At 41.7% G+C, this 11,255-nt stretch overlaps 1 long non-coding RNA gene across 1 annotated transcript; it reads left to right on the top strand.

Moving 5' to 3' along the window:
- Positions 1-230: 230 nt before the first annotated feature.
- Positions 231-6,629, top strand: LOC123731868 (uncharacterized). Its single transcript, XR_014393104.1, has 2 exons — positions 231-803; positions 5,895-6,629. It is a non-coding gene; the product is annotated as an uncharacterized LOC123731868 (long non-coding RNA).
- The last annotated feature ends 4,626 nt before the right edge of the window (positions 6,630-11,255 follow it).

Raw genomic sequence — 11,255 nt, 5'->3', positions numbered from 1 at the left:
TTACCATCTGTTGTGTTGGTAGAATGTGTAAAGACCCACCTCATTGGTTAATATTCACTGTAGTAGAAACATCTGTTGTGTTGGTAGAATGTAGAAGTAGGTTTTAAATTCATAATTATTACAAATCTGCAGTTGTCTGACTATTATATTATTATTTAATGAAAGAAATGTAAAAATGCACTTTTTGTCTGGAAATAAAAGAAACATTTATCTGCGTTAACCACTCCAGTCAACAGATGGCGATATGTGTTTTTCAGGCGATGCTTTCAGCGTGACGTATAATGTAGTGGACGGGACGCTTCTTCAACAACATCTAGTCAGCCACCTCGGTAGCTTCCTAGCCGAAACATTCAAGCTGTTCAGACTGCTTCGGTGTATATTTGCCTCTGTATTTGGAACATAATTCTGTCTTTTAACTAGTTTCCCCATTTAATGTGATATTTCCGTTTAGTCAGGTAACGGTAGCTGGCTTGATAAATGAGCCTGTCACTAGGCTAGTCGCTAACTAGCTAGGTTAGCTGGCTAACATCCCCGACCATGAGCTCACCAAGCTACTGCCCTCCTGCTAAAAAAGAGGTCTGCTGGAAGGATAAAGAAGGTATTTGGCTGAACGTTGTCGTGAAAGAGGAGAATGAAGAGGAGGATGTCACAGTAAATGAAGAAGTAGAGGGAGAGGCTGTTACAGAGAAAGAAGAGGAAGAAAACGATTATACTTTTTTTGGAGTGAATGAAGGAGAGAACTGTCATATTGAAGGAGGAGGAGAGGGAAGAAGAAGAGGAGACAGAAGATCTGAGTAACACCAGTAAGTCCTGTCTTGAAAATAGTTGTTTTACTGATGCGTGGTTTTAAACGGCATTCTATTCTAGTTCTGATCTTAAATGCCGTTTTAATGTAGGAATTGATAAAGCTACACTGTAAGATGTGAATACCATCAACAAGCTGGCCAACAACAAAACTTTAACAATGGATTTGCACGCAAAATCACAACTTAAATGTCTCACGGAATGGACTTGTCTTCATTCAATACTGCAATTCCATCGTACTAAACTGGAGGCGATTCCGAGCCCACTGTTGACTGCGGTCAAGTGTGCCGACAGTCGCAAAACGCGGTCAGGCCATCTGCTCTTCAGTTTCTTCCTGAATTTGCGTGCGTGAATACACTTTACGGAATGGCGTTTTTTCAGGTAGGGAAACTGAGTTGAATGGACTCTCATGCACAGATAGTCGAGACGATGGCTACAAATCATTCCAAGCAAACCGTTTGAAGCAAACTTATTCAATCTTCCATAATAAAAATGATACCAAATCGTTTATTTAATTTTCGCGTTATCATAAAGTACTTTATCATTGCTAGAGTGCCAAGCGTAGGCTGGAGTGGTGTAAACGCTACAGCATACAATGACATTCTAGACCATTCTGTGCTTCCAACTTTGTGGCAACATTTTGGGGAAGGCCCTTTGCTGTTTCAGCATGACAATGCCCCTGGACCTAGGTCCATACAGAAATGGTTTGTTGAGATCGGTGTAGAAGAACTTGACTGGCCTGCACAGATCCCTGACCTCAACCCCATCAAACACCTTTGGGGTGAAGTGGAACGCCGACTGCGAGCCAGGCCTAATCGCCCAACATCAGTTCCCGACCTCACTAATGCTCTTGTGGCTGAATGGAAGCAAGTCCCCCACAGCAATGTTCCGACATCTAGTGGAAAGCCTTCCCAGAAGAGTGGAGGCTGTTATAGCAGCATAGGGGGGACCAATCCCCTTTTGAATTAACATGATCTTGGAATAAGATGTTCGACAAGCAGGTGTCCACATACGTTCGGTCATGTAGTGTATCTAGCGTATTCCAAAGTTACTCTATAATTCTGTCACCGAAATAAATGTTGCTGTGGTTACAGCAGCTAGCGTAATCCTTACAATTTCGAAGGGTCATGGCCACTCCTACTCTGAAACAGTGGACAGTATCTATAGGATTTATTAAGGAAGTCAGACATGGTGTATGACTAGATTATGGACAGTATCTATAGGACTTATTAAGGAAGTCAGACATGGTGTATGACTAGATTATGAACAGTATCTATAGGACTTATTAAGGAAGTCAGACATGGTGTATGACTAGATTATGAACAGTATCTATAGGACTTATTAAGGATGTCAGACATGGTGTATGACTAGATTATGAACAGTATCTATAGGACTTATTAAGGAAGTCAGACATGGTGTATGACTAGATTATGAACAGTATCTATAGGACTTATTAAGGAAGTCAGACATGGTGTATGACTAGATCATGAACAGTATCTATAGGACTTATTAAGGAAGTCAGACATGGTCTATGACTAGATCATGATATTTACTGTATATCATCCTAGCAGGCAGGCATAGACACTTTCCTGTATATCATCCTAGCAGGTAGGCGGACAGAGATACAGTTGATGTCGGAAGTTTAAATACACCTTAGCCAAATACGTTTAAACTCAGTTTTTCACAATTCCTGACATTTAATCCTAGTAAAAATTCACTGTCTTCGGTCAGTTAGGATCACCTCTTTATTTTAAGAATGTCAAATGTCAAAATAATAGTAGAGAGAATTATTTATTTCAGCTTTAATTTCTTTCATCACATTCCCAGTGGGTCAGACGTTTGCATACACTCAATTAGTATTTGGTAGCATTGCCTTTAAATTGTTTAACTTGGGTCAAATGTTTCGGGTAGCCTTCCACAAGCTTCCCACAATAAGTTGGGTGAATTTTGGCCCATTCCTCGTGACAGAGCTGGTGTAACTTAATCAGGTTTGTAGGCCTCCTTGCTCACACTCGCTTTTTCATTTCTGCCCACAAATGTTCTATAGGATTGAGGTCAGGGCTTTGTGATGGCCACTCCAACACCTTGACTTTGTTGTCCTTAAGCCATTTTTCCTGAACTTTGGAAGTTTGCTTGGGGTCATTGTCCATTTGGAAGACCCATTTGCAACCAAGCTTTAACTTCCTGACTGATGTCTTGATGTTGCTTCAGTATATCCACATACTTTTCCACCCTCATGATGCCATCTATTTTGTGAAGTGCACCAGTCCCTCTTGCAGCAAAGCACCCCCACAACATCATGCTGCCACCCCCGTACTTCAAGGTTGGGATGGTGTTCCTCGGCTTGCAAGCCTCCCCCTTTTTCCTCCAAACATAATGATGGTCATTATGGCCAAACAGTTCTATTTTTGTTTCATCAGACTAGAGGACATTTCTCCAAAAAGTATGATATTTGTCCCCATGTGCAGTTGCAAACCGTAGTCTGGCTTTTTTATGGCGGTTTTGGAGCAGTGGCTTCTCCTTGCTGAGCTGCCTTTCAGGTTAGGTCGATAAAGGACTCGTTTTACTGTGGATATAGATACTTTTGTACCTATTTCCTCCAGCAACTTCACAAGGTTCTTTGCTGCTGTTCTGAGATTGATTTGCACGTTTCACACCAAAGTACGTCTCCTTCCAAAGCGGTATGACGGCTGCGTGGTCCCACGGTGTTTATACTTGCATACTATTGTTTATACAGATGAACGTGGTACCCTCAGGAATTTGGAAATTCCTCCCAAGGATGAACCAGACTTGTGGAAGTCTAAAAAATAAATCTGAGGTTTTGGCTGATTTCTTTTGATTTTCCCGTGATGTCAAGCAAAGAGGCACTGAGTTTGAAGGTAGGCCTTGAAATACATCCACAGGTACACCTCCAATTGACTCAAATGATGTCAATTAACCTATCAGAAGCTTCTAAAGCCATGACATCATTTTCTGGAATTTTCCAAGCTGTTTAAAGGCACAGTCAACTTAGTGTATGTAAACTTCTGACTTCAACTGTGGATGTGTGTGATCAAGTAGACCTCTGTCAGTGGAGACAGGAAGCACCAAGGAGACCTCCGTCAGTGGAGACAGGAAGCACCAAGGAGATCTCAGTCAGTGGAGACAGGAAGCACCAAGGAGATCTCAGTCAGTGGAGACAGGAAGCACCAAGGAGACCTCCGTCAGTGGAGACAGGAAGCACCAAGGAGATCTCAGTCAGTGGAGACAGGAAGCACCAAGGAGACCTCCGTCAGTGGAGACAGGAAGCACCAAGGAGACCTCTGTCAGTGGAGACAGGAAGCACCAAGGAGATCTCAGTCAGTGGAGACAGGAAGCACCAAGGAGATCTCAGTCAGTGGAGACAGGAAGCACCAAGGAGATCTCAGTCAGTGGAGACAGGAAGCACCAAGGAGATCTCAGTCAGTGGAGACAGGAAGCACCAAGGAGACCTCTGTCAGTGGAGACAGGAAGCACCAAGGAGATCTCAGTCAGTGGAGACAGGAAGCACCAAGGAGATCTCAGTCAGTGGAGACAGGAAGCACCAAGGAGATCTCAGTCAGTGGAGACAGGAAGCACCAAGGAGATCTCAGTCAGTGGAGACAGGAAGCACCAAGGAGACCTCTGTCAGTGGAGACAGGAAGCACCAAGGAGATCTCAGTCAGTGGAGACAGGAAGCACCAAGGAGACCTCCGTCAGTGGAGACAGGAAGCACCAAGGAGACCTCTGTCAGTGGAGACAGGAAGCACCAAGGAGACCTCAGTCAGTGGAGACAGGAAGCACCAAGGAGATCTCAGTCAGTGGAGACAGGAAGCACCAAGGAAACCTCTGTCAGTGGAGACAGGAAGCACCAAGGAGACCTCAGTCACCTGAATCTGGCTCTCCTCTAAAGAAAAATATATTTGTTTATGCTTAATTCTTTCATAACATGAACAAATTATTTATTCATGGTTCATTCAATTATGTATAATGTGCCTTGAGCAAATTTGTTTCTTTCAATTATGTGTTGTGTAATTTTACCAAAATATACAGCTCACGTTTATGACATTGGTAACATTATCCTAGTAAACACCTGACTGCAGGACATTGAGGAAAATGTCTCATTGGGCCAGCTGATGGGCCCTGGGCAAATCTCTGTACTGGGAGTACTCTGACATGACTTCCTCTGGTGTAATTATGCCTTAGTCAAGTGCTCCTTGTAAAAGGCAACCAGACTCCTCAACTCCTCCTGACCATACTGACTGACAGAGTCTCTGACTAAGAACCACACAGAGACCTGCATTTTCTAGTCACCTTAATAATACTTGTGAAAACTGACTTTAGGTGATTGAGGGATCTAGTCTAGATGACCGTAAATTCTGGACTATAAGCCGCAACTTTTTTCCCACGCTTTGAACCTCGCGTCTTAAACAATGACGCGGCTAATATATGGATTTTTCCCGCTTTCAATTTTTTTTTCTAAAAAAAAACATTCTGTGACGTGCTCAGTTTTTTGGCGGTATGAAGCTTTCATTAGACCAATGAAATTGCCGGACGGGTTAAGGTCAAACAACTTTTTTGTTTACTGTTTAGATTAAATCGAGCGCTCTCAAACTTCCCATCATTCTGATTACGGTAGTCATTTTGTCACCCTCATCATGGCAAAGACACGGAGATGCAGCTTTCAAGTTGAAGGCGATTGATCTGGCTGTTGGAAAAGGAAATAGAGCTGCTGCACGGGAGCTTGGTCTTAATGAGTCGATGATAAGACGTTGGAAACAGCAGCGTGAGGAATTCACTCAGTGCAAAAAGACAACTAAAGCTTACTGCTTATTTTTTGTTACAAGCCGTGTTTCGTTAAAGCCTGTGTAAAGTTCATTTGTTTCAATGTACCGGTAGGCACCTGCGGCTTATAGACATGTGCGGCTTATTTATGTTCAAAATAATATATATTTTTAAATTCAGTGGGTGCGGCTTATATTCAGGTGCGCTTAATAGTCCGGAAATTACAGGAATACGTCATAGGAAGTTTTATCATGTGGAGGTTTCATTCAGGTTTCTGTTTAATTAAATAATCTGTTTGTCTTTGACAGGAGAGAGACCAGACTCTCCTTCTGACAGCAGGAAGAGTCCTTCAGGGAAACCAGACCCCGAGACGTCCAAACCAGCAGGCCGACATCACTGCTCCCAGTGTGGAAAGAGTTTTACTCAGTTAGGGAGCCTGAGAATACATAAGAGAATACACACTGGAGAGAAGCCTTACCACTGTTCCCAATGCGGAATGACGTTTACCCAGTTAGGGAGCCTGCAAAACCATGAGAGGGGACACACAGGGGAAAAGCTTTTCCAATGTTCCCAGTGTGGAAAGAGTTTTGGCCAGGTAGGAAACCTGAACAAGCATTTGAGGACACACACAGGTAAGAAGATGTACCGCTGCTCCCAGTGTGGAGAGAGATTTACCCGGTTAAGGTACCTGAAAGAGCATGAACGAATACATACAAATACACAGGAGGAGACATACCACTGCTCTCATTGTGGAAAGACATTTTCCCAGTCAGAGAACCTGAAAACACATGAGAGAATCAAGAGGCTGTGTTCTGACTTGTGTTTTTGACTGAGAATTTGTGTTTTTGTTTGGGCTGTCAGACTTCAGTTCACTTTGTGTAATGTTAGTGCACTATTTTTTAATTGTGATTAACCCATTGTCTGAAAAGGTTAAAAACACACTGAAAACATCCAAAATACATACTATATACCGCTAACATCTACAATGCCATGTAAAAACAAGATGACATTGAGGTTAAATAAAGTGTGCTTTATCAATGGAACATATTTTGACATGTCCACTGTGGGGCTCTGTAGTCATAATATCCATAAAAACTAGAGGTCAAACAGGGAGATGGTTCACATCGTTTTTCCACCATTCATTTTTCCCATAGGGCTGTGTTTTGTTTAGGCTTACCCTGATGTGACGTTTTGATAACCATGTAAATCTCTCTAGGACAAGGTGACTGAGGACACAGTGTGTTGTGAATTTATTGTAATGTTTTTAAAATGGTATAACTGCCTTTATTTTTGCTGGACCCCAGGAAGAGTAGCTGCTGCCTTGGCAGGAACTAATGGGGATCTATAATAAACCCCAGGAAGAGTAGCTGCTGCCTTGGCAGGAACTAATGGGATCCATAATAAACCCCAGGAAGAGTAGCTGCTGCCTTGGCAGGAACTAATGGGATCCATAATACACCCCAGGAAGAGTAGCTGCTGCCTTGGCAGGAACTAATGGTGATCCATAATAAACCCCAGGAAGAGTAGCTGCTGCCTTGGCAGGAACTAATGGTGATCCATAATAAACCCCAGGAAGAGTAGCTGCTGCCTTGGCAGGAACTAATGGGGATCCATAATAAATACAAATACTTTTATCAATATATTTGTCAGACATTTTTTGGTACCTTTCCCCAGATCTGTGCCTCGACACAATCCTGTCTCAGAGCTCTACGGACAATTCCTTTGACCTCGTGGCTTGGTTTTTGCTCTGACGTGCACTGTAAACTGTGGGGCCTTATATAGACAGGTGTGTGCCTTTCCAAATCATGTCTAATCAATTGAATTTACCACAGGTGGACTCCAATCAAGTTGTAGAAACATCTCAAGGATGATCAATGGAATCAGGATGCATCTGAGCTCAATTTCGAGTCTCATAGCAAAGAGTCTGAATACTTAAGTAAATACATGTGCAAAAGTGTCTAAAAATCTGTTTTTGATTTGTTATTATGGGGTATTGTGTGTTGATTGATGAGGGGAAAAAATATTATTCCATTTTAGAATGAGGCTGAAATGTAACTAAATGTGGAAAAGTGAATGGGTCTGAATACTTAACGAATGCACTGTCTACCGCTGGCAAAGTTTTCTACCATTGGCAGTTTTGTACACAGTCACGTGATACGTGGTATAGAAAAGTCCAATCTTAGGAGAGTACATGGGAGGCACTATACTGTGTCTGCAGGTGTCTATCTGGTCAAAACCACTGATACAGGTGCCCCTCCACCCTCTGGTGGGATGGATCATGTCTACTATATAAGCTGTTCCCAAGATGGTAGCATGTCAAGTCGTTTGTCTGTGTCTAGTACATTTTAACCTACTAATAACCTATTTATTTATGGCTGAGTAACTTCTTTGTTGTGTAGTGCAAACTATTTTATTTTTGCTGCTGTAAAGATCACGGGTCTTCCTCAACTTGGCACTTCAACTCGGCACTGAAGTTTACCAAAGTAACCCTATCTCTGGCTGGCCTGAGTTCCTTCTTCATCCACGGAGTGTCTCGTCCAAGCCGCTCCTTTTTGCTCTTCGTCTGGCTGTCAGTGGCAGCTCATCAATCCCCAACCCGCTCTCTCAATCGACCTCAACACCCAATCTACTCACACGTGCAAATACTCACATTCAGATTTACATATACGCTGTCCCTCTCTCCCCTTACCTTCATTGGGCTCTATTATTTACATTTGTCAGAGAAAATGACAGTTTTCATGGTATTGCTTTATGCACTGACTTTAACGAGATCTGGAGAAAACGAACATTGTCGCTGGGTGAGTACATCTGACAATGTGCTCTCCCGTCCATTGGACATTTTGTTTGCAGGAACTCGCTCCTTTTTACTCGTTCCACTCGTCCAAGTGCCGATGTATTTGTGGCATGATGTGAAGATTACGAATTTGTGTCACTACCAAAGTCTAATGGTTTTAAATGACTGTTTTGTATTGTCTGGAAACTCACTTGTAGACTTCGCTTGCAGTAGGTCTCTTAAAAAAGAGAAGCCGTGCAAAGTTATTAAACAGAGGTGCCTAGTTATTCTTCTATTGTTGATATCAGGTAACGTGCAGCCTAACCCTGGCCCTGATATGCAATGTCTCCAAACCCCCTCTGATTTGAAATCAAGATCTGGTCTTGGTATTTTTCATTTAAATGTACACAGCCTGTTGTCAAAAATGGATGGGGTTAGGATTTGGGCTAAATCAACTGATGCTGATATAATTGTGTTTTCTGAAACCTGGCTCAGCAAGTCTGTTCTTGATACGGATATTTGTATAACTGGTTACAATGTTTATCGCACTGATCGGGTTAAGAAAGGTGGGGGTGTGGCTATATATGTAAAAACAAAATTCCCTGTAAGTGTGGCAAAGTCTGAAACTATTTGTAAACAGTTGGAATTTCTTGCTTTGAATATTGAGGTTTCTAAGGGTCTTTCTCTAACTGTGATTGGCTGTTATAGACCCCCCTCTGCTCTCTCTAACTGTGATTGGCTGTTATAGACCCCCCTCTGCTCTCTCTAACTGTGATTGGCTGTTATAGACCCCCTCTGCTCTCTCTAACTGTGATTGGCTGTTATAGACCCCCCCTCTGCTCTCTCTAACTGTGATTGGCTGTTATAGACCCCCCTCTGCTCTCGGTGATGCATTTTCTTCTTTGACGCACCTCATGTCTAAACTTCTTTACAGTGAAATGATTTTGATTGGTGATCTCAACTGGTGTTGGTTAATGCCGGTGTCTGATGATTTAAAAATGTTTTGTAATTCTATGAATCTTACCCAGTTGATTAACTCACCCACTCGCCCAAATCTAAAATGCCCAGATAAATCTACCCTGATTGATTTGATATTGACAAATGTTCCACATAAATATTCTGCGGTTGGTGTTTTTTGTAATGATTTAAGTGACCATTGTGCTGTTGTTGCTATTAGAAATACTAAGATTTCTAAGTCTAACCCGCGTTTTATTCGTAAGAGAAATCTGAAGTGTTTCATTGAGCAGGCTTTCTTTCATGATTTGTTTTATTTTGACTGGAGCAAGATTGAGCTTATCCCTGATGTGGAAACTGCCTGAAAATTCTTTCAGGATGGTTTTCTCCAAATAGTAAACAGACATGCTCCATTCCGCAGGTTCAGGGTTAAAGGGAGGGATAATCCATGGTTTTCGTCTGAGCTTTCTTGCATTGTTCACGACCGTAATCTAGCCTGGGCTAAAGCAAGGAAATCGTGTTCTGATGCTGATTGGCTTGTTTTTAGGCAGTTACGAAACAAGTGTTCTTCTCTTCTCAGGAAGGCCAAGTCTGAATATTTTATGTCTGTTACCACTGATAACCTGAATGACCCTAGAAAGTTTTGGAAGGCTATTAGTGTATGTCTGGTAACAGTAATGTTAATGAATTACCATCATGTGTATTGAAGGACTCTGTTGCTATATATGACAAAACTGAAATGCTGAATTGTTTCAATGAGCACTTTGTATCATCTGGTAGACTGTTTGATTCAGTGTCCTCTGTCTCTGTACAACCTTGTGTTGATGAACCAGTGAGAGCTGGTCAAACTTCTAGCTTTTTGCCATTCTCAGTGCAGGTGGTACATAAGGCCCTGAAATCCTTAGATCAGAGAAAGCCTGCAGGTCCTGATCTTTTGGATCCCTGCTTTTTAAATCTGGCAGCTGATTTCATAGCTGAACCACTTGCATATCTGTTTAATCTAACCCTGGAATGTAATGAAATTCCAAAGATCTGGAAATCAGCATTTGTCCTGCCACTTTTAAAAGGGGGAGATCCAACTCTTTTAAATAAGTATAGGCCAATCTCAAAGCTGTCACCCCTGGTGAAAATACTTGAAACCCTTGTGAGTGACCAGCTAAAAGAGTTTTTATATACTAACTCTATTTTATCAATGTATCAATCGGGTTTCAGGAAGAAGCATAGCACAATTACAGCAGCCATGAAGGTTTTAAATGATATCACTGAAGCTCTTGACAAAAAACAGCATTGTGTCTCACTTTTTATTGATCTCTCTAAGGCTTTTGATACAGTTGATCATGCTATACTAAGGCAGAGATTGTCGAGTGTAGGTCTTTCAGAGCATGCAGTTGCATGGTTTGTTAACTATCTGTCTGATAGAACTCAGTGCACTCAATTTGATGGGCTTAGGTCTGTTAAATTGTCTGTCTTAAATGGTGTGCCCCAAGGCTCTGTACTTGGTCCTCTCTTATTCACTATTTATATAAATAATTTAGACAAAAATGTCCAAAATGCACAACTTCATTTTTATGCTGATGATACTGTTATTTACTGTTGTGATTCATCTCTTACAAAAGCTTTCCAGAACTTGCAAACTGCTTTTAATACTGTTCAACATACCTTGTCTCAATTGAAGCTTATCCTCAATACTGACAAAACTAAACTACTGGTGTTTTCTAAAGCAAGAAATAGACCTCTGAACTTTTCACCTATTACTACCTGTCAGGGCAAGGAGATGGAGGCCGTAACCTCATATAAATATCTTGGAATTTTGATTGATGATGGCCTCTCTTTTAAAATGCATATTCAACAAATTACAAAAGAATTGAAGCTGAAATTAGGATTTTATTTTAGGAATAAGGCTTGTTTTTCTTTTGAAGCCAGAAGGAGGCTAGTATCAGCT

The sequence above is a fragment of the Salmo salar genome, chromosome 08 (assembly GCF_965601325.2).
Source record: "Salmo salar chromosome 08, fSalSal1, whole genome shotgun sequence".
Classification (NCBI taxonomy): Eukaryota; Metazoa; Chordata; class Actinopteri; order Salmoniformes; family Salmonidae; genus Salmo; species Salmo salar.
This window is presented reverse-complemented; position numbering and strand designations above follow the sequence as displayed.